Below are 23,971 nucleotides of genomic sequence, written 5' to 3'. Positions count from 1 at the left end.
GAATCCTCTAGTTTGCAAGGTGCTTCTGCTTACGGCCATTCCACCTTTAGAATTCCTGATCTCGTCTGATCTCAGAAGCTACCTATGGTTGGGCCTGGTTAGTACTTGAATGGGAGACTGTCTTGGAATACCAGGTGTTGTAAGCTTTTCCAATCCTGCAAACAATTAAAGCTTACATTTCCATGTTATTTACATCTTTTGCACAAATTTGTAGTTGAAACTCTTTTGTGTTGTAAATGTTGATGTGTTGAAATGGAATGCTTTTGCTTGGTTTTGAACAAATATGGTCTTAGCTATGAAATTTGAATCCTCTAGGTTTGCAAGGTGCTTCTGCTTACGGCCATTCCACCCTTAGAATGCCTGATCTCGTCTGATCTCAGAAGCTACCTAGGGTTGGGCCTGGTTAGTACTTGAATGGGAGACTGTCTGGGAATACCAGGTTTTGTAAGCTTTTCCAATCCTGCAAACAATTAAAGCTTACATTTCCATGTTATTTACATCTTTTGCACAAATTTGTAGATGAAACTCTTTTGTGTTGTAAATGTTGATGTGTTGAAATGGAATGCTTTGTGTTGTAAATGTTGATGTGTTGAAATGGAATGCTTTTGCTTGGTTTTGAACAAATATGGTCTTAGCTATGAAATTTGAATCCTCTAGTTTGCAAGGTGCTTCTGCTTACGGCCATTCCACCCTTAGAATGCCTGATCTCGTCTGATCTCAGAAGCTACCTAGGGTTGGGCCTGGTTAGTACTTGAATGGGAGACTGTCTGGGAATACCAGGTTTTGTAAGCTTTTCCAATCCTGCAAACAATTAAAGCTTACATTTCCATGTTATTTACATCTTTTGCACAAATTTGTAGTTGAAACTCTTTTGTGTTGTAAATGTTGATGTGTTGAAATGGAATGCTTTTGCTTGGTTTTGAACAAATATGGTCTTAGCTATGAAATTTGAATCCTCTAGTTTGCAAGGTGCTTCTGCTTAAGGCCATTCCACCCTTAGAATGCCTGATCTCGTCTGATCTCAGAAGCTACCTAGGGTTGGGCCTGGTTAGTACTTGAATGGGAGACTGTCTGGGAATATCAGGTGTTGTAAGCTTTTCCAATCCTGCAAACAAGTAAAGCTTACATTTCCATGTTATTTACATCTTTTACACAAATTTGTAGTTGAAACTCTTTTGTGTTGTAAATGTTGATGTGTTGAAATGGAATGCTTTTGCTTGTTTTTGAACAAATATGGTCTTAGCTATGAAATTTGAATCCTCTAGTTTGCAAGGTGCTTCTGCTTATGGCCATTCCACCCTTAGAATGCCTGATCTCATCTGATCTCAGAAGCTACCTAGGGTTGGGCCTGGTTAGTACTTGAATGGGAGACTGTCTGGGAATACCAGGTGTTGTAAGCTTTTCCAATCCTGCAAACAATTAAAGCTTACATTTCCATGTTATTTACATCTTTTGCACAAATTTGTAGTTGAAACTCTTTTGTGTTGTAAATGTTGATGTGTTGAAATGGAATGCTTTTGCTTGGTTTTGAACAAATATGGTCTTAGCTATGAAATTTGAATCCTCTAGTTTGCAAGGTGCTTCTGCTTACGGCCATTCCACCCTTAGAATGCCTGATCTCGTCTGATCTCAGAAGCTACCTAGGGTTGGGCCTGGTTAGTACTTGAATGGGAGACTGTCTGGGAATACCAGGTGTTGTAAGCTTTTCCAATCCTGCAAACAATTAAAGCTTACATTTCCATGTTTTTTACATCTTTTGCACAAATTTGTAGTTGAAACTCTTTTGTGTTGTAAATGTTGATGTGTTGAAATGGAATGTTTTTGCTTGGTTTTGAACAAATATGGTCTTAGCTATGAAATTTGAATCCTCTAGTTTGCAAGGTGCTTCTGCTTACGGCCATTCCACCCTTAGAATGCCTGATCTCGTCTGATCTCAGAAGCTACCTAGGGTTGGGCCTGGTTAGTACTTGAATGGGAGACTGTCTGGGAATACCAGGTTTTGTAAGCTTTTCCAATCCTGCAAACAATTAAAGCTTACATTTCCATGTTATTTACATCTTTTGCACAAATTTGTAGATGAAACTCTTTTGTGTTGTAAATGTTGATGTGTTGAAATGGAATGCTTTGTGTTGTAAATGTTGATGTGTTGAAATGGAATGCTTTTGCTTGGTTTTGAACAAATATGGTCTTAGCTATGAAATTTGAATCCTCTAGTTTGCAAGGTGCTTCTGCTTACGGCCATTCCACCCTTAGAATGCCTGATCTCGTCTGATCTCAGAAGCTACCTAGGGTTGGGCCTGGTTAGTACTTGAATGGGAGACTGTCTGGGAATACCAGGTTTTGTAAGCTTTTCCAATCCTGCAAACAATTAAAGCTTACATTTCCATGTTATTTACATCTTTTGCACAAATTTGTAGTTGAAACTCTTTTGTGTTGTAAATGTTGATGTGTTGAAATGGAATGCTTTTGCTTGGTTTTGAACAAATATGGTCTTAGCTATGAAATTTGAATCCTCTAGTTTGCAAGGTGCTTCTGCTTAAGGCCATTCCACCCTTAGAATGCCTGATCTCGTCTGATCTCAGAAGCTACCTAGGGTTGGGCCTGGTTAGTACTTGAATGGGAGACTGTCTGGGAATATCAGGTGTTGTAAGCTTTTCCAATCCTGCAAACAAGTAAAGCTTACATTTCCATGTTATTTACATCTTTTACACAAATTTGTAGTTGAAACTCTTTTGTGTTGTAAATGTTGATGTGTTGAAATGGAATGCTTTTGCTTGTTTTTGAACAAATATGGTCTTAGCTATGAAATTTGAATCCTCTAGTTTGCAAGGTGCTTCTGCTTATGGCCATTCCACCCTTAGAATGCCTGATCTCATCTGATCTCAGAAGCTACCTAGGGTTGGGCCTGGTTAGTACTTGAATGGGAGACTGTCTGGGAATACCAGGTGTTGTAAGCTTTTCCAATCCTGCAAACAATTAAAGCTTACATTTCCATGTTATTTACATCTTTTGCACAAATTTGTAGTTGAAACTCTTTTGTGTTGTAAATGTTGATGTGTTGAAATGGAATGCTTTTGCTTGGTTTTGAACAAATATGGTCTTAGCTATGAAATTTGAATCCTCTAGTTTGCAAGGTGCTTCTGCTTACGGCCATTCCACCCTTAGAATGCCTGATCTCGTCTGATCTCAGAAGCTACCTAGGGTTGGGCCTGGTTAGTACTTGAATGGGAGACTGTCTGGGAATACCAGGTGTTGTAAGCTTTTCCAATCCTGCAAACAATTAAAGCTTACATTTCCATGTTTTTTACATCTTTTGCACAAATTTGTAGTTGAAACTCTTTTGTGTTGTAAATGTTGATGTGTTGAAATGGAATGTTTTTGCTTGGTTTTGAACAAATATGGTCTTAGCTATGAAATTTGAATCCTCTAGTTTGCAAGGTGCTTCTGCTTACGGCCATTCCACCCTTAGAATGCCTGATCTCGTCTGATCTCAGAAGCTACCTAGGGTTGGGCCTGGTTAGTACTTGAATGGGAGACTGTCTGGGAATACCAGGTGTTGTAAGCTTTTCCAATCCTGCAAACAATTAAAGCTTACATTTCCATGTTATTTACATCTTTAGCACAAATTTGTAGTTGAAACTCTTTTGTGTTGTAAATGTTGATGTGTTGAAATGGAATGCTTTTGCTTGGTTTTGAACAAATATGGTCTTAGCTATGAAATTTGAGTCCTCTAGTTTGCAAAGTTCTTTTGCTTACGGCCATTCCACCCTTAGAATGCCTGATCTCGTCTGATCTCAGAAGCTACCTAGGGTTGGGCCTGGTTAGTACTTGAATGGGGGAATGTCTGGGAATACCAGGTGTTGTAAGCTTTTCCAATCCTGCAAACAATTAAAGCTTACATTTCCATGTTATTTACATCTTTTGCACAAATTTGTAGTTGAAACTCTTTTGTGTTGTAAATGTTGATGTGTTGAAATGGAATGCTTTGTGTTGTAAATGTTGATGTGTTGAAATGGAATGTTTTTGCTTGGTTTTGAACAAATATGGTCTTAGCTATGAAATTTGAATCCTCTAGTTTGCAAGGTGCTTCTGCTTGCGGCCATTCCATCCTTAGAATGCCTGATCTCGTCTGATCTCAGAAGCTACCTAGGGTTGGGCCTGGTTAGTACTTGCATGGGAGACTGTCTGGGAATACCAGGTGTTGTAAGCTTTTCCAATCCTGCAAACAATTAAAGCTTACATTTCCATGTAATTTACACCTTTTGCACAAATTTGTAGATGAAACTCTTTTGTGTTGTAAATGTTGATGTGTTGAAATGGAATGCTTTGTGTTGTAAATGTTGATGTGTTGAAATGGAATGCTTTTGCTTGGTTTTGAACAAATATGGTCTTAGCTATGAAATTTGAATCCTCTAGTTTGCAAGGTGCTTCTGCTTACGGCCATTCCACCCTTAGAATGCCTGATCTCGTCTGATCTCAGAAGCTACCTAGGGTTGGGCCTGGTTAGTACTTGAATGGGAGACTGTCTGGGAATACCAGGTGTTGTAAGCTTTTCCAATCCTGCAAACAATTAAAGTTTACATTTCCATGTTATTTACATCTTTTGCACAAATTTGTAGTTGAAACTCTTTTGTGTTGTAAATGTTGATGTGTTGAAATGGAATGCTTTTGCTTGGTTTTGAACAAATATGGTCTTAGCTATGAAATTTGAATCCTCTAGTTTGCAAGGTGCTTCTGCTTACGGCCGTTCCACCCTTAGAATGCCTGATTTCGTCTGATCTCAGAAGCTACCTAGGGTTGGGCCTGGTTAGTACTTGAATGGGAGACTGTCTGGGAATACCAGGTGTTGTAAGCTTTTCCAATCCTGCAAACAATTAAAGCTTACATTTCCATGTTATTTACATCTTTTGCACAAATTTGTAGTTGAAACTCTTTTGTGTTGTAAATGTTGATGTGTTGAAATGGAATGCTTTTGCTTGGTTTTGAACAAATATGGTCTTAGCTATGAAATTTGAATCCTCTAGTTTGCAAGGTGCTTCTGCTTACGGCCATTCCACCCTTAGAATGCCTGATCTCGTCTGATCTAAGAAGCTACCTAGGGTTGGGCCTGGTTAGTACTTGAATGGGAGACTGTCTTGGAATACCAGGTGTTGTAAGCTTTTCCAATCCTGCAAACAATTAAAGCTTACATTTCCATGTTTTTTACATCTTTTGCACAAATTTGTAGTTGAAACTCTTTTGTGTTGTAAATGTTGATGTGTTGAAATGGAATGTTTTTGCTTGGTTTTGAACAAATATGGTCTTAGCTATGAAATTTGAATCCTCTAGTTTGCAAGGTGCTTCTGCTTACGGCCATTCCACCCTTAGAATGCCTGATCTCGTCTGATCTCAGAAGCTACCTAGGGTTGGGCCTGGTTAGTACTTGAATGGGAGACTGTCTGGGAATACCAGGTGTTGTAAGCTTTTCCAATCCTGCAAACAATTAAAGCTTACATTTCCATGTTATTTACATCTTTTGCACAAATTTGTAGTTGAAACTCTTTTGTGTTGTAAATGTTGATGTGTTGAAATGGAATGCTTTTGCTTGGTTTTGAACAAATATGGTCTTAGCTATGAAATTTGAGTCCTCTAGTTTGCAAAGTTCTTTTGCTTACGGCCATTCCACCCTTAGAATGCCTGATCTCGTCTGATCTCAGAAGCTACCTAGGGTTGGGCCTGGTTAGTACTTGAATGGGGGAATGTCTGGGAATACCAGGTGTTGTAAGCTTTTCCAATCCTGCAAACAATTAAAGCTTACATTTCCATGTTATTTACATCTTTTGCACAAATTTGTAGTTGAAACTCTTTTGTGTTGTAAATGTTGATGTGTTGAAATGGAATGCTTTGTGTTGTAAATGTTGATGTGTTGAAATGGAATGCTTTTGCTTGGTTTTGAACAAATATGGTCTTAGCTATGAAATTTGAATCCTCTAGTTTGCAAGGTGCTTCTGCTTACGGCCATTCCACCCTTAGAATGCCTCATCTCGTCTGATCTCAGAAGCTACCTAGGGTTGGGCCTGGTTAGTACTTGAATGGGAGACTGTCTGGGAATATCAGGTGTTGTAAGCTTTTCCAATCCTGCAAACAATTAAAGCTTACATTTCCATGTTATTTACATCTTTTGCACAAATTTGTAGTTGAAACTCTTTTGTGTTGTAAATGTTGATGTGTTGAAATGGAATGCTTTTGCTTGGTTTTGAACAAATATGGTCTTAGCTATGAAATTTGAGTCCTCTAGTTTGCAAAGTTCTTTTGCTTACGGCCATTCCACCCTTAGAATGCCTGATCTCGTCTGATTTCAGAAGCTACCTAGGGTTGGGCCTGGTTAGTACTTGAATGGGGGAATGTCTGGGAATACCAGGTGTTGTAAGCTTTTCCAATCCTGCAAACAATTAAAGCTTACATTTCCATGTTATTTACATCTTTTGCACAAATTTGTAGTTGAAACTCTTTTGTGTTGTAAATGTTGATGTGTTGAAATGGAATGCTTTTGCTTGGTTTTGAACAAATATGGTCTTAGCTATCTTTTGCACAAATTTGTAGTTGAAACTCTTTTGTGTTGTAAATGTTGATGTGTTGAAATGGAATGCTTTGTGTTGTAAATGTTGATGTGTTGAAATGGAATGCTTTTGCTTGGTTTTGAACAAATATGGTCTTAGCTATGAAATTTGAATCCTCTAGTTTGGAAGGTGCTTCTGCTTACGGCCATTCCACCCTTAGAATGCCTGATCTCGTCTGATCTCAGAAGCTACCTAGGGTTGGGCCTGGTTAGTACTTGAATGGGAGACTGTCTGGGAATACCAGGTGTTGTAAGCTTTTCCAATCCTGCAAACAATTAAAGCTTACATTTCCATGTTATTTACATCTTTTGCACAAATTTGTAGATGAAACTCTTTTGTGTTGTAAATGTTGATGTGTTGAAAAGGAATGCTTTGTGTTGTAAATGTTGATGTGTTGAAATGGAATGCTTTTGCTTGGTTTTGAACAAATATGGTCTTAGCTATGAAATTTGAATCCTCTAGTTTGCAAGGTGCTTCTGCTTACGGCCATTCCACCCTTAGAATGCCTGATCTCGTCTGATCTCAGAAGCTACCTAGGGTTGGCCCTGGTTAGTACTTGAATGGGAGACTGTCTGGGAATACCAGGTGTTGTAAGCTTTTCCAATCCTGCAAACAATTAAAGTTTACATTTCCATGTTATTTACATCTTTTGCACAAATTTGTAGTTGAAACTCTTTTGTGTTGTAAATGTTGATGTGTTGAAATGGAATGCTTTTGCTTGGTTTTGAACAAATATGGTCTTAGCTATGAAATTTGAATCCTCTAGTTTGCAAGGTGCTTCTGCTTACGGCCATTCCACCCTTAGAATGCCTGATCTCGTCTGATCTCAGAAGCTACCTAGGGTTGGGCCTGGTTAGTACTTGAATGGGAGACTGTCTGGGAATACCAGGTGTTGTAAGCTTTTCCAATCCTGCAAACAATTAAAGCTTACATTTCCATGTTATTTACATCTTTTGCACAAATTTGTAGTTGAAACTCTTTTGTGTTGTAAATGTTGATGTGTTGAAATGGAATGCTTTTGCTTGGTTTTGAACAAATATGGTCTTAGCTATGAAATTTGAATCCTCTAGTTTGCAAGGTGCTTCTGCTTACGGCCATTCCACCCTTAGAATGCCTGATCTCGTCTGATCTCAGAAGCTACCTAGGGTTGGGCCTGGTTAGTACTTGAATGGGAGACTGTCTGGGAATACCAGGTGCTGTAAGCTTTTCCAATCCTGCAAACATTTAAAGCTTACATTTCCATGTTTTTTACATCTTTTGCACAAATTTGTAGTTGAAACTCTTTTGTGTTGTAAATGTTGATGTGTTGAAATGGAATGTTTTTGCTTGGTTTTGAACAAATATGGTCTTAGCTATGAAATTTGAATCCTCTAGTTTGCAAGGTGCTTCTGCTTACGGCCATTCCACCCTTAGAATGCCTGATCTCGTCTGATCTCAGAAGCTACCTAGGGTTGGGCCTGGTTAGTACTTGAATGGGAGACTGTCTGGGAATACCAGGTGTTGTAAGCTTTTCCAATCCTGCAAACAATTAAAGCTTACATTTCCATGTTATTTACATCTTTTGCACAAATTTGTAGTTGAAACTCTTTTGTGTTGTAAATGTTGATGTGTTGAAATGGAATGCTTTTGCTTGGTTTTGAACAAATATGGTCTTAGCTATGAAATTTGAGTCCTCTAGTTTGCAAAGTTCTTTTGCTTACGGCCATTCCACCCTTAGAACGCCTGATCTCGTCTGATCTCAGAAGCTACCTAGGGTTGGGCCTGGTTAGTACTTGAATGGGGGAATGTCTGGGAATACCAGGTGTTGTAAGCTTTTCCAATCCTGCAAACAATTAAAGCTTACATTTCCATGTTATTTACATCTTTTGCACAAATTTGTAGTTGAAACTCTTTTGTGTTGTAAATGTTGATGTGTTGAAATGGAATGCTTTGTGTTGTAAATGTTGATGTGTTGAAATGGAATGCTTTTGCTTGGTTTTGAACAAATATGGTCTTAGCTATGAAATTTGAATCCTCTAGTTTGCAAGGTGCTTCTGCTTACGGCCATTCCACCCTTAGAATGCCTCATCTCGTCTGATCTCAGAAGCTACCTAGGGTTGGGCCTGGTTAGTACTTGAATGGGAGACTGTCTGGGAATATCAGGTGTTGCAAGCTTTTCCAATCCTGCAAACAATTAAAGCTTACATTTCCATGTTATTTACATCTTTTGCACAAATTTGTAGTTGAAACTCTTTTGTGTTGTAAATGTTGATGTGTTGAAATGGAATGCTTTTGCTTGGTTTTGAACAAATATGGTCTTAGCTATGAAATTTGAGTCCTCTAGTTTGCAAAGTTCTTTTGCTTACGGCCATTCCACCCTTAGAATGCCTGATCTCGTCTGATTTCAGAAGCTACCTAGGGTTGGGCCTGGTTAGTACTTGAATGGGGGAATGTCTGGGAATACCAGGTGTTGTAAGCTTTTCCAATCCTGCAAACAATTAAAGCTTACATTTCCATGTTATTTACATCTTTTGCACAAATTTGTAGTTGAAACTCTTTTGTGTTGTAAATGTTGATGTGTTGAAATGGAATGCTTTTGCTTGGTTTTGAACAAATATTGTCTTAGCTATCTTTTGCACAAATTTGTAGTTGAAACTCTTTTGTGTTGTAAATGTTGATGTGTTGAAATGGAATGCTTTGTGTTGTAAATGTTGATGTGTTGAAATGGAATGCTTTTGCTTGGTTTTGAACAAATATGGTCTTAGCTATGAAATTTGAATCCTCTAGTTTGCAAGGTGCTTCTGCTTACGGCCATTCCACCCTTAGAATGCCTGATCTCGTCTGATCTCAGAAGCTACCTAGGGTTGGGCCTGGTTAGTACTTGAATGGGAGACTGTCTGGGAATACCAGGTGTTGTAAGCTTTTCCAATCCTGCAAACAATTAAAGCTTACATTTCCATGTTATTTACATCTTTTGCACAAATTTGTAGTTGAAACTCTTTTGTGTTGTAAATGTTGATGTGTTGAAATGGAATGTTTTTGCTTGGTTTTGAACAAATATGGTCTTAGCTATGAAATTTGAATCCTCTAGTTTGCAAGGTGCTTCTGCTTGCGGCCATTCCATCCTTAGAATGCCTGATCTTGTCTGATCTCAGAAGCTACCAAGGGTTGGGCCTGGTTAGTACTTGAATGGGAGACTGTCTGGGAATACCAGGTGTTGTAAGCTTTTCCAATCCTGCAAACAATTAAAGCTTACATTTCCATGTTATTTACATCTTTTGCACAAATTTGTAGATGAAACTCTTTTGTGTTGTAAATGTTGATGTGTTGAAATGGAATGCTTTGTGTTGTAAATGTTGATGTGTTGAAATGGAATGCTTTTGCTTGGTTTTGAACAAATATGGTCTTAGCTATGAAATTTGAATCCTCTAGTTTGGAAGGTGCTTCTGCTTACGGCCATTCCACCCTTAGAATGCCTGATCTCGTCTGATCTCAGAAGCTACCTAGGGTTGGGCCTGGTTAGTACTTGAATGGGAGACTGTCTGGGAATACCAGGTGTTGTAAGCTTTTCCAATCCTGCAAACAATTAAAGCTTACATTTCCATGTTATTTACATCTTTTGCACAAATTTGTAGTTGAAACTCTTTTGTGTTGTAAATGTTGATGTGTTGAAATGGAATGCTTTTGCTTGGTTTTGAACAAATATGGTCTTAGCTATGAAATTTGAATCCTCTAGTTTGCAAGGTGCTTCTGCTTACGGCCATTCCACCCTTAGAATGCCTGATCTCGTCTGATCTCAGAAGCTACCTAGGGTTGGGCCTGGTTAGTACTTGAATGGGAGACTGTCTGGGAATACCAGGTGTTGTAAGCTTTTCCAATCCTGCAAACAATTAAAGCTTACATTTCCATGTTATTTACATCTTTTGCACAAATTTGTAGTTGAAACTCTTTTGTGTTTTAAATGTTGATGTGTTGAAATGGAATGCTTTTGCTTGGTTTTGAACAAATATGGTCTTAGCTATGAAATTTGAATCCTCTAGTTTGCAAGTTGCTTCTGCTTACGGCCATTCCACCCTTAGAATGCCTGATCTCGTCTGATCTCAGAAGCTACCTAGGGTTGGGCCTGGTTAGTACTTGAATGGGAGACTGTCTGGGAATACCAGGTGTTGTAAGCTTTTCCAATCCTGCAAACAATTAAAGCTTACATTTCCATGTTATTTACATCTTTTGCACAAATTTGTAGTTGAAACTCTTTTGTGTTGTAAATGTTGATGTGTTGAAATGGAATGCTTTTGCTTGTTTTTGAACAAATATGGTCTTAGCTATGAAATTTGAATCCTCTAGTTTGCAAGGTGCTTCTGCTTACGGCCATTCCACCCTTAGAATGCCTGATCTCGTCTGATCTCAGAAGCTACCTAGGGTTGGGCCTGGTTAGTACTTGAATGGGAGACTGTCTGGGAATACCAGGTGTTGTAAGCTTTTCCAATCCTGCAAACAATTAAAGCTTACATTTCCATGTTATTTACATCTTTTGCACAAATTTGTAGTTGAAACTCTTTTGTGTTGTAAATGTTGATGTGTTGAAATGGAATGCTTTTGCTTGGTTTTGAACAAATATGGTCTTAGCTATGAAATTTGAATCCTCTAGTTTGCAAGGTGCTTCTGCTTACGGCCATTCCACCCTTAGAATGCCTGATCTCGTCTGATCTCAGAAGCTACCTAGGGTTGGGCCTGGTTAGTAATTGAATGGGGGACTGTCTGGGAATATCAGGTGTTGTAAGCTTTTCCAATCCTGCAAACAATTAAAGCTTACATTTCCATGTTATTTACATCTTTTGCACAAATTTGTAGTTGAAACTCTTTTGTGTTGTAAATGTTGATGTGTTGAAATGGAATGCTTTTGCTTGGTTTTGAACAAATATGGTCTTAGCTATGAAATTTGAATCCTCTAGTTTGGAAGGTGCTTCTGCTTACGGCCATTCCACCCTTAGAATGCCTGATCTCGTCTGATCTCAGAAGCTACCTAGGGTTGGGCCTGGTTAGTACTTGAATGGGAGACTGTCTGGGAATACCAGGTGTTGTAAGCTTTTCCAATCCTGCAAACAATTAAAGCTTACATTTCCATGTTATTTACATCTTTTGCACAAATTTGTAGTTGAAACTCTTTTGTGTTGTAAATGTTGATGTGTTGAAATGGAATGCTTTTGCTTGGTTTTGAACAAATATGGTCTTAGCTATGAAATTTGAATCCTCTAGTTTGCAAGGTGCTTCTGCTTACGGCCATTCCACCCTTAGAATGCCTGATCTAGTTTGATCTCAGAAGCTACCTAGGGTTGGGCCTGGTTAGTACTTGAATGGGAGACTGTCTGGGAATACCAGGTGTTGTAAGCTTTTCCAATCCTGCAAACAATTAAAGCTTACATTTCCATGTTATTTACATCTTTTGCACAAATTTGTAGTTGAAACTCTTTTGTGTTGTAAATGTTGATGTGTTGAAATGGAATGCTTTTGCTTGGTTTTGAACAAATATGGTCTTAGCTATGAAATTTGAATCCTCTAGGTTGCAAGGTGCTTCTGCTTACGGCCATTCCACCCTTAGAATGCCTGATCTCGTCTGATCTCAGAAGCTACCTAGGGTTGGGCACGGTTAGTACTTGAATGGGAGACTGTCTGGGAATACCAGGTGTTGTAAGCTTTTCCAATCCTGCAAACAATTAAAGCTTACATTTCCATGTTATTTACATCTTTTGCACAAATTTGTAGATGAAACTCTTTTGTGTTGTAAATGTTGATGTGTTGAAATGGAATGCTTTGTGTTGTAAATGTTGATGTGTTGAAATGGAATGCTTTTGCTTGGTTTTGAACAAATATGGTCTTAGCTATGAAATTTGAATCCTCTAGTTTGCAAGGTGCTTCTGCTTACGGCCATTCCACCCTTAGAATGCCTGATCTCGTCTGATCTCAGAAGCTACCTAGGGTTGGGCCTGGTTAGTACTTGAATGGGAGACTGTCTGGGAATACCAGGTGTTGTAAGCTTTTCCAATCCTGCAAACAATTAAAGCTTACATTTCCATGTTTTTTACATCTTTTGCACAAATTTGTAGTTGAAACTCTTTTGTGTTGTAAATGTTGATGTGTTGAAATGGAATGTTTTTGCTTGGTTTTGAACAAATATGGTCTTAGCTATGAAATTTGAATCCTCTAGTTTGCAAGGTGCTTCTGCTTACGGCCATTCCACCCTTAGAATGACTGATCTCGTCTGATCTCAGAAGCTACCTAGGGTTGGGCCTGGTTAGTACTTGAATGGGAGACTGTCTGGGAATACCAGGTGTTGTAAGCTTTTCCAATCCTGCAAACAATTAAAGCTTACATTTCCATGTTATTTACATCTTTTGCACAAATTTGTAGTTGAAACTCTTTTGTGTTGTAAATGTTGATGTGTTGAAATGGAATGCTTTTGCTTGGTTTTGAACAAATATGGTCTTAGCTATGAAATTTGAATCCTCTAGTTTGCAAGGTGCTTCTGCTTAAGGCCATTCCACCCTTAGAATGCCTGATCTCGTCTGATCTCAGAAGCTACCTAGGGTTGGGCCTGGTTAGTACTTGAATGGGAGACTGTCTGGGAATATCAGGTGTTGTAAGCTTTTCCAATCCTGCAAACAATTAAAGCTTACATTTCCATGTTATTTACATCTTTTGCACAAATTTGTAGTTGAAACTCTTTTGTGTTGTAAATGTTGATGTGTTGAAATGGAATGCTTTTGCTTGGTTTTGAACAAATATGGTCTTAGCTATGAAATTTGAATCCTCTAGTTTGCAAGGTGCTTCTGCTTACGGCCATTCCACTCTTAGAATGCCTGATCTCGTCTGATCTCAGAAGCTACCTAGGGTTGGGCCTGGTTAGTACTTGAATGGGAGACTGTCTGGGAATACCAGGTGTTGTAAGCTTTTCCAATCCTGCAAACAATTAAAGCTTACATTTCCATGTTATTTACATCTTTTGCACAAATTTGTAGTTGAAACTCTTTTGTGTTGTAAATGTTGATGTGTTGAAATGGAATGCTTTTGCTTGGTTTTGAACAAATATGGTCTTAGCTATGAAATTTGAATCCTCTAGTTTGCAAGGTGCTTCTGCTTACGGCCATTCCACCCTTAGAATGCCTGATCTCGTCTGATCTCAGAAGCTACCTAGGGTTGGGCCTGGTTAGTACTTGAATGGGAGACTGTCTGGGAATACCAGGTGTTGTAAGCTTTTCCAATCCTGCAAACAATTAAAGCTTACATTTCCATGTTATTTACATCTTTTGCACAAATTTGTAGTTGAAACTCTTTTGTGTTGTAAATGTTGATGTGTTGAAATGGAATGCTTTTGCTTGGTTTTGAACAAATATGGTCTTAGCCATGAAATTTGAATCCTCTAGTTTGCAAGATGCTTCTGCTTACGGCCATTCCACCCTTAGAATTCCTGATCTCGTCTGATCTCAGAAGCTACCTAGGGTTGGGCCTGGTTAGTACTTGAATGGGAGACTGTCTGGGAATACCAGGTGTTGTAAGCTTTTCCAATCCTGCAACCAATTAAAGCTTACATTTCCATGTTATTTACATCTTTTGCACAAATTTGTAGTTGAAACTCTTTTGTGTTGTAAATGTTGATGTGTTGAAATGGAATGCTTTTGCTTGGTTTTGAACAAATATGGTCTTAGCCATGAAATTTGAATCCTCTAGTTTGCAAGGTGCTTCTGCTTACGGCCATTCCACCTTTAGAATTCCTGATCTCGTCTGATCTCAGAAGCTACCTAGGGTTGGGCCTGGTTAGTACTTGAATGGGAGACTGTCTTGGAATACCAGGTGTTGTAAGCTTTTCCAATCCTGCAAACAATTAAAGCTTACATTTCCATGTTATTTACATCTTTTGCACAAATTTGTAGTTGAAACTCTTTTGTGTTGTAAATGTTGATGTGTTGAAATGGAATGCTTTTGCTTGGTTTTGAACAAATATGGTCTTAGCTATGAAATTTGAATCCTCTAGGTTTGCAAGGTGCTTCTGCTTACGGCCATTCCACCCTTAGAATGCCTGATCTCGTCTGATCTCAGAAGCTACCTAGGGTTGGGCCTGGTTAGTACTTGAATGGGAGACTGTCTGGGAATACCAGGTTTTGTAAGCTTTTCCAATCCTGCAAACAATTAAAGCTTACATTTCCATGTTATTTACATCTTTTGCACAAATTTGTAGATGAAACTCTTTTGTGTTGTAAATGTTGATGTGTTGAAATGGAATGCTTTGTGTTGTAAATGTTGATGTGTTGAAATGGAATGTTTTTGCTTGGTTTTGAACAAATATGGTCTTAGCTATGAAATTTGAATCCTCTAGTTTGCAAGGTGCTTCTGCTTACGGCCATTCCACCCTTAGAATGCCTGATCTCGTCTGATCTCAGAAGCTACCTAGGGTTGGGCCTGGTTAGTACTTGAATGGGAGACTGTCTGGGAATACCAGGTGTTGTAAGCTTTTCCAATCCTGCAAACAATTAAAGCTTACATTTCCATGTTATTTACATCTTTTGCACAAATTTGTAGTTGAAACTCTTTTGTGTTGTAAATGTTGATGTGTTGAAATGGAATGCTTTTGCTTGGTTTTGAACAAATATGGTCTTAGCTATGAAATTTGAGTCCTCTAGTTTGCAAAGTTCTTTTGCTTACGGCCATTCCACCCTTAGAATGCCTGATCTCGTCTGATCTCAGAAGCTACCTAGGGTTGGGCCTGGTTAGTACTTGAATGGGGGAATGTCTGGGAATACCAGGTGTTGTAAGCTTTTCCAATCCTGCAAACAATTAAAGCTTACATTTCCATGTTATTTACATCTTTTGCACAAATTTGTAGTTGAAACTCTTTTGTGTTGTAAATGTTGATGTGTTGAAATGGAATGCTTTGTGTTGTAAATGTTGATGTGTTGAAATGGAATGCTTTTGCTTGGTTTTGAACAAATATGGTCTTAGCTATGAAATTTGAATCCTCTAGTTTGCAAGGTGCTTCTGCTTGCGGCCATTCCATCCTTAGAATGCCTGATCTCGTCTGATCTCAGAAGCTACCTAGGGTTGGGCCTGGTTAGTACATGAATGGGAGACTGTCTGGGAATACCAGGTGTTGTAAGCTTTTCCAATCCTACAAACAATTAAAGCTTACATTTCCATGTTATTTACATCTTTTGCACAAATTTGTAGATGAAACTCTTTTGTGTTGTAAATGTTGATGTGTTGAAATGGAATGCTTTGTGTTGTAAATGTTGATGTGTTGAAATGGAATGCTTTTGCTTGGTTTTGAACAAATATGGTCTTAGCTGTGAAATTTGAATCCTCTAGTTTGCAAGGTGCGTCTGCTTAAGGCCATTCCACCCTTAGAATGCCTGATCTCGTCTGATCTCAGAAGCTACCTAGGGTTGGGCCTGGTTAGTACTTGCATGGGAGACTGTCTGGGAATATCAGGTGTTGTAAGCTTTTCCAATCCTGCAAACAATTAAAGCTTACATTTCCATGTTATTTACATCTTTTGCACAAATTTGTAGTTGAAACTCTTTTGTGTTGTAAATGTTGATGTGTTGAAATGGAATGCTTTGTGTTGTAAATGTTGATGTGTTGAAATGGAATGCTTTTGCTTGGTTTTGAACAAATATGGTCTTAGCTATGAAATTTGAATCCTCTAGTTTGGAAGGTGCTTCTGCTTACGGCCATTCCACCCTTAGAATGCCTGATCTTGTCTGATCTCAGAAGCTACCTAGGGTTGGGCCTGGTTAGTACTTGAATGGGAGACTGTCTGGGAATACCAGGTGTTGTAAGCTTTTCCAATCCTGCAAACAATTAAAGCTTACATTTCCATGTTATTTACATCTTTTGCACAAATTTGTAGATGAAACTCTTTTGTGTTGTAAATGTTGATGTGTTGAAATGGAATGCTTTGTGTTGTAAATGTTGATGTGTTGAAATGGAATGCTTTTGCTTGGTTTTGAACAAATATGGTCTTAGCTATGAAATTTGAATCCTCTAGTTTGCAAGGTGCTTCTGCTTACGGCCATTCCACCCTTAGAATGCCTGATCTCGTCTGATCTCAGAAGCTACCTAGGGTTGGGCCTGGTTAGTACTTGAATGGGAGACTGTCTGGGAATACCAGGTGTTGTAAGCTTTTCCAATCCTGCAAACAATTAAAGTTTACATTTCCATGTTATTTACATCTTTTGCACAAATTTGTAGTTGAAACTCTTTTGTGTTGTAAATGTTGATGTGTTGAAATGGAATGCTTTTGCTTGGTTTTGAACAAATATGGTCTTAGCTATGAAATTTGAATCCTCTAGTTTGCAAGGTGCTTCTGCTTACGGCCGTTCCACCCTTAGAATGTCTGATCTCAGAAGCTACCTAGGGTTGGGCCTGGTTAGTACTTGAATGGGAGACTGTCTGGGAATACCAGGTGTTGTAAGCTTTTCCAATCCTGCAAACAATTAAAGCTTACATTTCCATGTTATTTACATCTTTTGCACAAATTTGTAGTTGAAACTCTTTTGTGTTGTAAATGTTGATGTGTTGAAATGGAATGCTTTTGCTTGGTTTTGAACAAATATGGTCTTAGCTATGAAATTTGAATCCTCTAGTTTGCAAGGTGCTTCTGCTTACGGCCATTCCACCCTTAGAATGCCTGATCTCGTCTGATCTCAGAAGCTACCTAGGGTTGGGCCTGGTTAGTACTTGAATGGGAGACTGTCTTGGAATACCAGGTGTTGTAAGCTTTTCCAATCCTGCAAACAATTAAAGCTTACATTTCCATGTTTTTTACATCTTTTGCACAAATTTGTAGTTGAAACTCTTTTGTGTTGTAAATGTTGATGTGTTGAAATGGAATGTTTTTGCTTGGTTTTGAACAAATATGGTCTTAGCTATGAAATTTGAATCCTCTAGTTTGCAAGGTGCTTCTGCTTACGGCCATTCCACCCTTAGAATGCCTGATCTCGTCTGATCTCAGAAGCTACCTAGGGTTGGGCCTGGTTAGTACTTGAATGGGAGACTGTCTGGGAATACCAGGTGTTGTAAGCTTTTCCAATCCTGCAAACAATTAAAGCTTACATTTCCATGTTATTTACATCTTTTGCACAAATTTGTAGTTGAAACTCTTTTGTGTTGTAAATGTTGATGTGTTGAAATGGAATGCTTTTGCTTGGTTTTGAACAAATATGGTCTTAGCTATGAAATTTGAGTCCTCTAGTTTGCAAAGTTCTTTTGCTTACGGCCATTCCACCCTTAGAATGCCTGATCTCGTCTGATCTCAGAAGCTACCTAGGGTTGGGCCTGGTTAGTACTTGAATGGGGGAATGTCTGGGAATACCAGGTGTTGTAAGCTTTTCCAATCCTGCAAACAATTAAAGCTTACATTTCCATGTTATTTACATCTTTTGCACAAATTTGTAGTTGAAACTCTTTTGTGTTGTAAATGTTGATGTGTTGAAATGGAATGCTTTGTGTTGTAAATGTTGATGTGTTGAAATGGAATGCTTTTGCTTGGTTTTGAACAAATATGGTCTTAGCTATGAAATTTGAATCCTCTAGTTTGCAAGGTGCTTCTGCTTACGGCCATTCCACCCTTAGAATGCCTCATCTCGTCTGATCTCAGAAGCTACCTAGGGTTGGGCCTGGTTAGTACTTGAATGGGAGACTGTCTGGGAATATCAGGTGTTGTAAGCTTTTCCAATCCTGCAAACAATTAAAGCTTACATTTCCATGTTATTTACATCTTTTGCACAAATTTGTAGTTGAAACTCTTTTGTGTTGTAAATGTTGATGTGTTGAAATGGAATGCTTTTGCTTGGTTTTGAACAAATATGGTCTTAGCTATGACATTTGAGTCCTCTAGTTTGCAAAGTTCTTTTGCTTACGGCCATTCCACCCTTAGAATGCCTGATCTCGTCTGATTTCAGAAGCAACCTAGGGTTGGGCCTGGTTAGTACTTGAATGGGGGAATGTCTGGGAATACCAGGTGTTGTAAGCTTTTCCAATCCTGCAAACAATTAAAGCTTACATTTCCATGTTATTTACATCTTTTGCACAAATTTGTAGTTGAAACTCTTTTGTGTTGTAAATGTTGATGTGTTGAAATGGAATGCTTTTGCTTGGTTTTGAACAAATATGGTCTTAGCTATCTTTTGCACAAATTTGTAGTTGAAACTCTTTTGTGTTGTAAATGTTGATGTGTTGAAATGGAATGTTTTTGCTTGGTTTTGAACAAATATGGTCTTAGCTATGAAATTTGAATCCTCTAGTTTGCAAGGTGCTTCTGCTTACGGCCATTCCACCCTTAGAATGCCTGATCTCGTCTGATCTCAGAAGCTACCTAGGGTTGGGCCTGGTTAGTACTTGAATGGGAGACTGTCTGGGAATACCAGGTGTTGTAAGCTTTTCCAATCCTGCAAACAATTAAAGCTTACATTTCCATGTTATTTACATCTTTTGCACAAATTTGTAGTTGAAACTCTTTTGTGTTGTAAATGTTGATGTGTTGAAATGGAATGCTTTTGCTTGGTTTTGAACAAATATGGTCTTAGCTATGAAATTTGAGTCCTCTAGTTTGCAAAGTTCTTTTGCTTACGGCCATTCCACCCTTAGAACGCCTGATCTCGTCTGATCTCAGAAGCTACCTAGGGTTGGGCCTGGTTAGTACTTGAATGGGGGAATGTCTGGGAATACCAGGTGTTGTAAGCTTTTCCAATCCTGCAAACAATTAAAGCTTACATTTCCATGTTATTTACATCTTTTGCACAAATTTGTAGTTGAAACTCTTTTGTGTTGTAAATGTTGATGTGTTGAAATGGAATGCTTTGTGTTGTAAATGTTGATGTGTTGAAATGGAATGCTTTTGCTTGGTTTTGAACAAATATGGTCTTAGCTATGAAATTTGAATCCTCTAGTTTGCAAGGTGCTTCTGCTTACGGCCATTCCACCCTTAGAATGCCTCATCTCGTCTGATCTCAGAAGCTACCTAGGGTTGGGCCTGGTTAGTACTTGAATGGGAGACTGTCTGGGAATATCAGGTGTTGCAAGCTTTTCCAATCCTGCAAACAATTAAAGCTTACATTTCCATGTTATATACATCTTTTGCACAAATTTGTAGTTGAAACTCTTTTGTGTTGTAAATGTTGATGTGTTGAAATGGAATGCTTTTGCTTGGTTTTGAACAAATATGGTCTTAGCTATGAAATTTGAGTCCTCTAGTTTGCAAAGTTCTTTTGCTTACGGCCATTCCACCCTTAGAATGCCTGATCTCGTCTGATTTCAGAAGCTACCTAGGGTTGGGCCTGGTTAGTACTTGAATGGGGGAATGTCTGGGAATACCAGGTGTTGTAAGCTTTTCCAATCCTGCAAACAATTAAAGCTTACATTTCCATGTTATTTACATCTTTTGCACAAATTTGTAGTTGAAACTCTTTTGTGTTGTAAATGTTGATGTGTTGAAATGGAATGCTTTTGCTTGGTTTTGAACAAATATGGTCTTAGCTATCTTTTGCACAAATTTGTAGTTGAAACTCTTTTGTGTTGTAAATGTTGATGTGTTGAAATGGAATGCTTTGTGTTGTAAATGTTGATGTGTTGAAATGGAATGCTTTTGCTTGGTTTTGAACAAATATGGTCTTAGCTATGAAATTTGAATCCTCTAGTTTGCAAGGTGCGTCTGCTTAAGGCCATTCCACCCTTAGAATGCCTGATCTCGTCTGATCTCAGAAGCTACCTAGGGTTGGGCCTGGTTAGTACTTGCATGGGAGACTGTCTGGGAATATCAGGTGTTGTAAGCTTTTCCAATCCTGCAAACAATTAAAGCTTACATTTCCATGTTATTTACATCTTTTGCACAAATTTGTAGTTGAAACTCTTTTGTGTTGTAAATGTTGATGTGTTGAAATGTAATGCTTTGTGTTGTAAATGTTGATGTGTTGAAATGGAATGCTTTTGCTTGGTTTTGAACAAATATGGTCTTAGCTATGAAATTTGAATCCTCTAGTTTGCAAGGTGCTTCTGCTTACGGCCATTCCACCCTTAGAATGCCTGATCTCGTCTGATCTCAGAAGCTACCTAGGGTTGGGCCTGGTTAGTACTTGAATGGGAGACTGTCTGGGAATACCAGGTGTTGTAAGCTTTTCCAATCCTGCAAACAATTAAAGCTTACATTTCCATGTTATTTACATCTTTTGCACAAATTTGTAGTTGAAACTCTTTTGTGTTGTAAATGTTGATGTGTTGAAATGGAATGTTTTTGCTTGGTTTTGAACAAATATGGTCTTAGCTATGAAATTTGAATCCTCTAGTTTGCAAGGTGCTTCTGCTTGCGGCCATTCCATCCTTAGAATGCCTGATCTTGTCTGATCTCAGAAGCTACCAAGGGTTGGGCCTGGTTAGTACTTGAATGGGAGACTGTCTGGGAATACCAGGTGTTGTAAGCTTTTCCAATCCTGCAAACAATTAAAGCTTACATTTCCATGTTATTTACATCTTTTGCACAAATTTGTAGATGAAACTCTTTTGTGTTGTAAATGTTGATGTGTTGAAATGGAATGCTTTGTGTTGTAAATGTTGATGTGTTGAAATGGAATGCTTTTGCTTGGTTTTGAACAAATATGGTCTTAGCTATGAAATTTGAATCCTCTAGTTTGCAAGGTGCTTCTGCTTACGGCCATTCCACCCTTAGAATGCCTGATCTAGTCTGATCTCAGAAGCTACCTAGGGTTGGGCCTGGTTAGTACTTGAATGGGAGACTGTCTGGGAATACCAGGTGTTGTAAGCTTTTCCAATCCTGCAAACAATTAAAGCTTACATTTCCATGTTATTTACATCTTTTGCACAAATTTGTAGTTGAAACTCTTTTGTGTTGTAAATGTTGATGTGTTGAAATGGAATGCTTTTGCTTGGTTTTGAACAAATATGGTCTTAGCTATGAAATTTGAATCCTCTAGTTTGCAAGGTGCTTCTGCTTACGGCCATTCCACCCTTAGAATGCCTGATCTCGTCTGATCTCAGAAGCTACCTAGGGTTGGGCCTGGTTAGTACTTGAATGGGAGACTGTCTGGGAATACCAGGTGTTGTAAGCTTTTCCAATCCTGCAAACAATTAAAGCTTACATTTCCATGTTATTTACATCTTTTGCACAAATTTGTAGTTGAAACTCTTTTGTGTTTTAAATGTTGATGTGTTGAAATGGAATGCTTTTGCTTGGTTTTGAACAAATATGGTCTTAGCTATGAAATTTGAATCCTCTAGTTTGCAAGTTGCTTCTGCTTACGGCCGTTCCACCCTTAGAATGCCTGATCTCGTCTGATCTCAGAAGCTACCTAGGGTTGGGCCTGGTTAGTACTTGAATGGGAGACTGTCTGGGAATACCAGGTGTTGTAAGCTTTTCCAATCCTGCAAACAATTAAAGCTTACATTTCCATGTTATTTACATCTTTTGCACAAATTTGTAGTTGAAACTCTTTTGTGTTGTAAATGTTGATGTGTTGAAATGGAATGCTTTTGCTTGTTTTTGAACAAATATGGTCTTAGCTATGAAATTTGAATCCTCTAGTTTGCAAGGTGCTTCTGCTTACGGCCATTCCACCCTTAGAATGCCTGATCTCGTCTGATCTCAGAAGCTACCTAGGGTTGGGCCTGGTTAGTACTTGAATGGGAGACTGTCTGGGAATACCAGGTGTTGTAAGCTTTTCCAATCCTGCAAACAATTAAAGCTTACATTTCCATGTTATTTACATCTTTTGCACAAATTTGTAGTTGAAACTCTTTTGTGTTGTAAATGTTGATGTGTTGAAATGGAATGCTTTTGCTTGGTTTTGAACAAATATGGTCTTAGCTATGAAATTTGAATCCTCTAGTTTGCAAGGTGCTTCTGCTTACGGCCATTCCACCCTTAGAATGCCTGATCTCGTCTGATCTCAGAAGCTACCTAGGGTTGGGCCTGGTTAGTAATTGAATGGGAGACTGTCTGGGAATATCAGGTGTTGTAAGCTTTTCCAATCCTGCAAACAATTAAAGCTTACATTTCCATGTTATTTACATCTTTTGCACAAATTTGTAGTTGAAACTCTTTTGTGTTGTAAATGTTGATGTGTTGAAATGGAATGCTTTTGCTTGGTTTTGAACAAATATGGTCTTAGCTATGAAATTTGAATCCTCTAGTTTGCAAGGTGCTTCTGCTTACGGCCATTCCACCCTTAGAATGCCTGATCTCGTCTGATCTCAGAAGCTACCTAGGGTTGGGCCTGGTTAGTACTTGAATGGGAGACTGTCTGGGAATACCAGGTGTTGTAAGCTTTTCCAATCCTGCAAACAATTAAAGCTTACATTTCCATGTTATTTACATCTTTTGCACAAATTTGTAGTTGAAACTCTTTTGTGTTGTAAATGTTGATGTGTTGAAATGGAATGCTTTTGCTTGGTTTTGAACAAATATGGTCTTAGCTATGAAATTTGAATCCTCTAGTTTGCAAGGTGCTTCTGCTTACGGCCATTCCACCCTTAGAATGCCTGATCTAGTTTGATCTCAGAAGCTACCTAGGGTTGGGCCTGGTTAGTACTTGAATGGGAGACTGTCTGGGAATACCAGGTGTTGTAAGCTTTTCCAATCCTGCAAACAATTAAAGCTTACATTTCCATGTTATTTACATCTTTTGCACAAATTTGTAGTTGAAACTCTTTTGTGTTGTAAATGTTGATGTGTTGAAATGGAATGCTTTTGCTTGGTTTTGAACAAATATGGTCTTAGCTATGAAATTTGAATCCTCTAGGTTGCAAGGTGCTTCTGCTTACGGCCATTCCACCCTTAGAATGCCTGATCTCGTCTGATCTCAGAAGCTACCTAGGGTTGGGCACGGTTAGTACTTGAATGGGAGACTGTCTGGGAATACCAGGTGTTGTAAGCTTTTCCAATCCTGCAAACAATTAAAGCTTACATTTCCATGTTATTTACATCTTTTGCACAAATTTGTAGATGAAACTCTTTTGTGTTGTAAATGTTGATGTGTTGAAATGGAATGATTTGTATTGTAAATGTTGATGTGTTGAAATGGAATGCTTTTGCTTGGTTTTGAACAAATATGGTCTTAGCTATGAAATTTGAATCCTCTAGTTTGCAAGGTGCTTCGGCTTACGGCCATTCCACCCTTAGAATGCCTGATCTCGTCTGATCTCAGAAGCTACCTAGGGTTGGGCCTGGTTAGTACTTGAATGGGAGACTGTCTGGGAATACCAGGTGTTGTAAGCTTTTCCAATCCTGCAAACAATTAAAGCTTACATTTCCATGTTATTTACATCTTTTGCACAAATTTGTAGTTGAAACTCTTTTGTGTTGTAAATGTTGATGTGTTGAAATGGAATGC

General features: G+C 38.5%; 74 pseudogenes; all 74 read left to right on the top strand.

Annotated features, from left to right (window-relative positions):
* The first annotated feature begins 27 nt into the window (after window positions 1–27).
* Window positions 28–146, top strand: LOC140573071 (5S ribosomal RNA; annotated as a pseudogene).
* Window positions 147–332: 186 nt separating this feature from the next.
* LOC140572505 (5S ribosomal RNA) lies at window positions 333–451 on the top strand (annotated as a pseudogene).
* Window positions 452–673: 222 nt separating this feature from the next.
* Window positions 674–792, top strand: LOC140572504 (5S ribosomal RNA; annotated as a pseudogene).
* A 185-nt stretch (window positions 793–977) lies between these two features.
* On the top strand, window positions 978–1,096 carry LOC140566311 (5S ribosomal RNA; annotated as a pseudogene).
* A 185-nt stretch (window positions 1,097–1,281) lies between these two features.
* Window positions 1,282–1,400, top strand: LOC140570034 (5S ribosomal RNA; annotated as a pseudogene).
* Window positions 1,401–1,585: 185 nt separating this feature from the next.
* On the top strand, window positions 1,586–1,704 carry LOC140568724 (5S ribosomal RNA; annotated as a pseudogene).
* A 185-nt stretch (window positions 1,705–1,889) lies between these two features.
* LOC140572502 (5S ribosomal RNA) lies at window positions 1,890–2,008 on the top strand (annotated as a pseudogene).
* Window positions 2,009–2,230: 222 nt separating this feature from the next.
* Window positions 2,231–2,349, top strand: LOC140572500 (5S ribosomal RNA; annotated as a pseudogene).
* Window positions 2,350–2,534: 185 nt separating this feature from the next.
* Window positions 2,535–2,653, top strand: LOC140566310 (5S ribosomal RNA; annotated as a pseudogene).
* Window positions 2,654–2,838: 185 nt separating this feature from the next.
* LOC140570032 (5S ribosomal RNA) lies at window positions 2,839–2,957 on the top strand (annotated as a pseudogene).
* Window positions 2,958–3,142: 185 nt separating this feature from the next.
* LOC140568723 (5S ribosomal RNA) lies at window positions 3,143–3,261 on the top strand (annotated as a pseudogene).
* A 185-nt stretch (window positions 3,262–3,446) lies between these two features.
* Window positions 3,447–3,565, top strand: LOC140568722 (5S ribosomal RNA; annotated as a pseudogene).
* Window positions 3,566–3,750: 185 nt separating this feature from the next.
* Window positions 3,751–3,869, top strand: LOC140573433 (5S ribosomal RNA; annotated as a pseudogene).
* A 222-nt stretch (window positions 3,870–4,091) lies between these two features.
* LOC140572656 (5S ribosomal RNA) lies at window positions 4,092–4,210 on the top strand (annotated as a pseudogene).
* A 222-nt stretch (window positions 4,211–4,432) lies between these two features.
* Window positions 4,433–4,551, top strand: LOC140568721 (5S ribosomal RNA; annotated as a pseudogene).
* A 185-nt stretch (window positions 4,552–4,736) lies between these two features.
* On the top strand, window positions 4,737–4,855 carry LOC140573145 (5S ribosomal RNA; annotated as a pseudogene).
* Window positions 4,856–5,040: 185 nt separating this feature from the next.
* LOC140567043 (5S ribosomal RNA) lies at window positions 5,041–5,159 on the top strand (annotated as a pseudogene).
* A 185-nt stretch (window positions 5,160–5,344) lies between these two features.
* LOC140568720 (5S ribosomal RNA) lies at window positions 5,345–5,463 on the top strand (annotated as a pseudogene).
* A 185-nt stretch (window positions 5,464–5,648) lies between these two features.
* On the top strand, window positions 5,649–5,767 carry LOC140573432 (5S ribosomal RNA; annotated as a pseudogene).
* A 222-nt stretch (window positions 5,768–5,989) lies between these two features.
* LOC140566940 (5S ribosomal RNA) lies at window positions 5,990–6,108 on the top strand (annotated as a pseudogene).
* A 185-nt stretch (window positions 6,109–6,293) lies between these two features.
* LOC140567241 (5S ribosomal RNA) lies at window positions 6,294–6,412 on the top strand (annotated as a pseudogene).
* A 324-nt stretch (window positions 6,413–6,736) lies between these two features.
* LOC140568719 (5S ribosomal RNA) lies at window positions 6,737–6,855 on the top strand (annotated as a pseudogene).
* A 222-nt stretch (window positions 6,856–7,077) lies between these two features.
* On the top strand, window positions 7,078–7,196 carry LOC140572462 (5S ribosomal RNA; annotated as a pseudogene).
* A 185-nt stretch (window positions 7,197–7,381) lies between these two features.
* Window positions 7,382–7,500, top strand: LOC140568718 (5S ribosomal RNA; annotated as a pseudogene).
* A 185-nt stretch (window positions 7,501–7,685) lies between these two features.
* On the top strand, window positions 7,686–7,804 carry LOC140569611 (5S ribosomal RNA; annotated as a pseudogene).
* A 185-nt stretch (window positions 7,805–7,989) lies between these two features.
* LOC140568717 (5S ribosomal RNA) lies at window positions 7,990–8,108 on the top strand (annotated as a pseudogene).
* Window positions 8,109–8,293: 185 nt separating this feature from the next.
* Window positions 8,294–8,412, top strand: LOC140572297 (5S ribosomal RNA; annotated as a pseudogene).
* Window positions 8,413–8,634: 222 nt separating this feature from the next.
* LOC140567855 (5S ribosomal RNA) lies at window positions 8,635–8,753 on the top strand (annotated as a pseudogene).
* A 185-nt stretch (window positions 8,754–8,938) lies between these two features.
* LOC140567240 (5S ribosomal RNA) lies at window positions 8,939–9,057 on the top strand (annotated as a pseudogene).
* A 324-nt stretch (window positions 9,058–9,381) lies between these two features.
* On the top strand, window positions 9,382–9,500 carry LOC140568716 (5S ribosomal RNA; annotated as a pseudogene).
* Window positions 9,501–9,685: 185 nt separating this feature from the next.
* LOC140573110 (5S ribosomal RNA) lies at window positions 9,686–9,804 on the top strand (annotated as a pseudogene).
* A 222-nt stretch (window positions 9,805–10,026) lies between these two features.
* On the top strand, window positions 10,027–10,145 carry LOC140568715 (5S ribosomal RNA; annotated as a pseudogene).
* Window positions 10,146–10,330: 185 nt separating this feature from the next.
* Window positions 10,331–10,449, top strand: LOC140568712 (5S ribosomal RNA; annotated as a pseudogene).
* A 185-nt stretch (window positions 10,450–10,634) lies between these two features.
* LOC140568711 (5S ribosomal RNA) lies at window positions 10,635–10,753 on the top strand (annotated as a pseudogene).
* A 185-nt stretch (window positions 10,754–10,938) lies between these two features.
* LOC140568710 (5S ribosomal RNA) lies at window positions 10,939–11,057 on the top strand (annotated as a pseudogene).
* Window positions 11,058–11,242: 185 nt separating this feature from the next.
* On the top strand, window positions 11,243–11,361 carry LOC140566284 (5S ribosomal RNA; annotated as a pseudogene).
* A 185-nt stretch (window positions 11,362–11,546) lies between these two features.
* LOC140568709 (5S ribosomal RNA) lies at window positions 11,547–11,665 on the top strand (annotated as a pseudogene).
* Window positions 11,666–11,850: 185 nt separating this feature from the next.
* LOC140573214 (5S ribosomal RNA) lies at window positions 11,851–11,969 on the top strand (annotated as a pseudogene).
* A 185-nt stretch (window positions 11,970–12,154) lies between these two features.
* LOC140572846 (5S ribosomal RNA) lies at window positions 12,155–12,273 on the top strand (annotated as a pseudogene).
* Window positions 12,274–12,495: 222 nt separating this feature from the next.
* Window positions 12,496–12,614, top strand: LOC140568708 (5S ribosomal RNA; annotated as a pseudogene).
* A 185-nt stretch (window positions 12,615–12,799) lies between these two features.
* On the top strand, window positions 12,800–12,918 carry LOC140572266 (5S ribosomal RNA; annotated as a pseudogene).
* Window positions 12,919–13,103: 185 nt separating this feature from the next.
* On the top strand, window positions 13,104–13,222 carry LOC140566309 (5S ribosomal RNA; annotated as a pseudogene).
* A 185-nt stretch (window positions 13,223–13,407) lies between these two features.
* LOC140570944 (5S ribosomal RNA) lies at window positions 13,408–13,526 on the top strand (annotated as a pseudogene).
* Window positions 13,527–13,711: 185 nt separating this feature from the next.
* LOC140568707 (5S ribosomal RNA) lies at window positions 13,712–13,830 on the top strand (annotated as a pseudogene).
* A 185-nt stretch (window positions 13,831–14,015) lies between these two features.
* LOC140569944 (5S ribosomal RNA) lies at window positions 14,016–14,134 on the top strand (annotated as a pseudogene).
* Window positions 14,135–14,319: 185 nt separating this feature from the next.
* Window positions 14,320–14,438, top strand: LOC140572495 (5S ribosomal RNA; annotated as a pseudogene).
* Window positions 14,439–14,624: 186 nt separating this feature from the next.
* Window positions 14,625–14,743, top strand: LOC140572499 (5S ribosomal RNA; annotated as a pseudogene).
* A 222-nt stretch (window positions 14,744–14,965) lies between these two features.
* On the top strand, window positions 14,966–15,084 carry LOC140568706 (5S ribosomal RNA; annotated as a pseudogene).
* A 185-nt stretch (window positions 15,085–15,269) lies between these two features.
* On the top strand, window positions 15,270–15,388 carry LOC140573431 (5S ribosomal RNA; annotated as a pseudogene).
* A 222-nt stretch (window positions 15,389–15,610) lies between these two features.
* LOC140566660 (5S ribosomal RNA) lies at window positions 15,611–15,729 on the top strand (annotated as a pseudogene).
* A 222-nt stretch (window positions 15,730–15,951) lies between these two features.
* On the top strand, window positions 15,952–16,070 carry LOC140566772 (5S ribosomal RNA; annotated as a pseudogene).
* Window positions 16,071–16,292: 222 nt separating this feature from the next.
* On the top strand, window positions 16,293–16,411 carry LOC140572163 (5S ribosomal RNA; annotated as a pseudogene).
* Window positions 16,412–16,633: 222 nt separating this feature from the next.
* Window positions 16,634–16,752, top strand: LOC140568705 (5S ribosomal RNA; annotated as a pseudogene).
* A 479-nt stretch (window positions 16,753–17,231) lies between these two features.
* LOC140571512 (5S ribosomal RNA) lies at window positions 17,232–17,350 on the top strand (annotated as a pseudogene).
* A 185-nt stretch (window positions 17,351–17,535) lies between these two features.
* LOC140568704 (5S ribosomal RNA) lies at window positions 17,536–17,654 on the top strand (annotated as a pseudogene).
* A 185-nt stretch (window positions 17,655–17,839) lies between these two features.
* On the top strand, window positions 17,840–17,958 carry LOC140573430 (5S ribosomal RNA; annotated as a pseudogene).
* Window positions 17,959–18,180: 222 nt separating this feature from the next.
* LOC140566939 (5S ribosomal RNA) lies at window positions 18,181–18,299 on the top strand (annotated as a pseudogene).
* A 185-nt stretch (window positions 18,300–18,484) lies between these two features.
* On the top strand, window positions 18,485–18,603 carry LOC140567775 (5S ribosomal RNA; annotated as a pseudogene).
* Window positions 18,604–18,890: 287 nt separating this feature from the next.
* Window positions 18,891–19,009, top strand: LOC140568703 (5S ribosomal RNA; annotated as a pseudogene).
* Window positions 19,010–19,194: 185 nt separating this feature from the next.
* LOC140572296 (5S ribosomal RNA) lies at window positions 19,195–19,313 on the top strand (annotated as a pseudogene).
* A 222-nt stretch (window positions 19,314–19,535) lies between these two features.
* Window positions 19,536–19,654, top strand: LOC140567854 (5S ribosomal RNA; annotated as a pseudogene).
* A 185-nt stretch (window positions 19,655–19,839) lies between these two features.
* On the top strand, window positions 19,840–19,958 carry LOC140567239 (5S ribosomal RNA; annotated as a pseudogene).
* A 324-nt stretch (window positions 19,959–20,282) lies between these two features.
* LOC140566771 (5S ribosomal RNA) lies at window positions 20,283–20,401 on the top strand (annotated as a pseudogene).
* Window positions 20,402–20,623: 222 nt separating this feature from the next.
* On the top strand, window positions 20,624–20,742 carry LOC140568701 (5S ribosomal RNA; annotated as a pseudogene).
* A 185-nt stretch (window positions 20,743–20,927) lies between these two features.
* Window positions 20,928–21,046, top strand: LOC140573107 (5S ribosomal RNA; annotated as a pseudogene).
* A 222-nt stretch (window positions 21,047–21,268) lies between these two features.
* Window positions 21,269–21,387, top strand: LOC140572555 (5S ribosomal RNA; annotated as a pseudogene).
* Window positions 21,388–21,572: 185 nt separating this feature from the next.
* Window positions 21,573–21,691, top strand: LOC140568700 (5S ribosomal RNA; annotated as a pseudogene).
* A 185-nt stretch (window positions 21,692–21,876) lies between these two features.
* On the top strand, window positions 21,877–21,995 carry LOC140571528 (5S ribosomal RNA; annotated as a pseudogene).
* A 185-nt stretch (window positions 21,996–22,180) lies between these two features.
* Window positions 22,181–22,299, top strand: LOC140568699 (5S ribosomal RNA; annotated as a pseudogene).
* A 185-nt stretch (window positions 22,300–22,484) lies between these two features.
* On the top strand, window positions 22,485–22,603 carry LOC140566030 (5S ribosomal RNA; annotated as a pseudogene).
* Window positions 22,604–22,788: 185 nt separating this feature from the next.
* Window positions 22,789–22,907, top strand: LOC140568698 (5S ribosomal RNA; annotated as a pseudogene).
* Window positions 22,908–23,092: 185 nt separating this feature from the next.
* Window positions 23,093–23,211, top strand: LOC140573213 (5S ribosomal RNA; annotated as a pseudogene).
* Window positions 23,212–23,396: 185 nt separating this feature from the next.
* Window positions 23,397–23,515, top strand: LOC140572845 (5S ribosomal RNA; annotated as a pseudogene).
* Window positions 23,516–23,737: 222 nt separating this feature from the next.
* On the top strand, window positions 23,738–23,856 carry LOC140568697 (5S ribosomal RNA; annotated as a pseudogene).
* Window positions 23,857–23,971: the final 115 nt, after the last annotated feature.

The sequence above is a fragment of the Salminus brasiliensis genome, chromosome 11 (assembly GCF_030463535.1).
Source record: "Salminus brasiliensis chromosome 11, fSalBra1.hap2, whole genome shotgun sequence".
Lineage (NCBI taxonomy): Eukaryota > Metazoa > Chordata > Actinopteri > Characiformes > Bryconidae > Salminus > Salminus brasiliensis.
The sequence above is the reverse complement of the archived record's forward strand: the minus strand, read 5'-3'. Positions and strand labels throughout refer to the sequence as shown.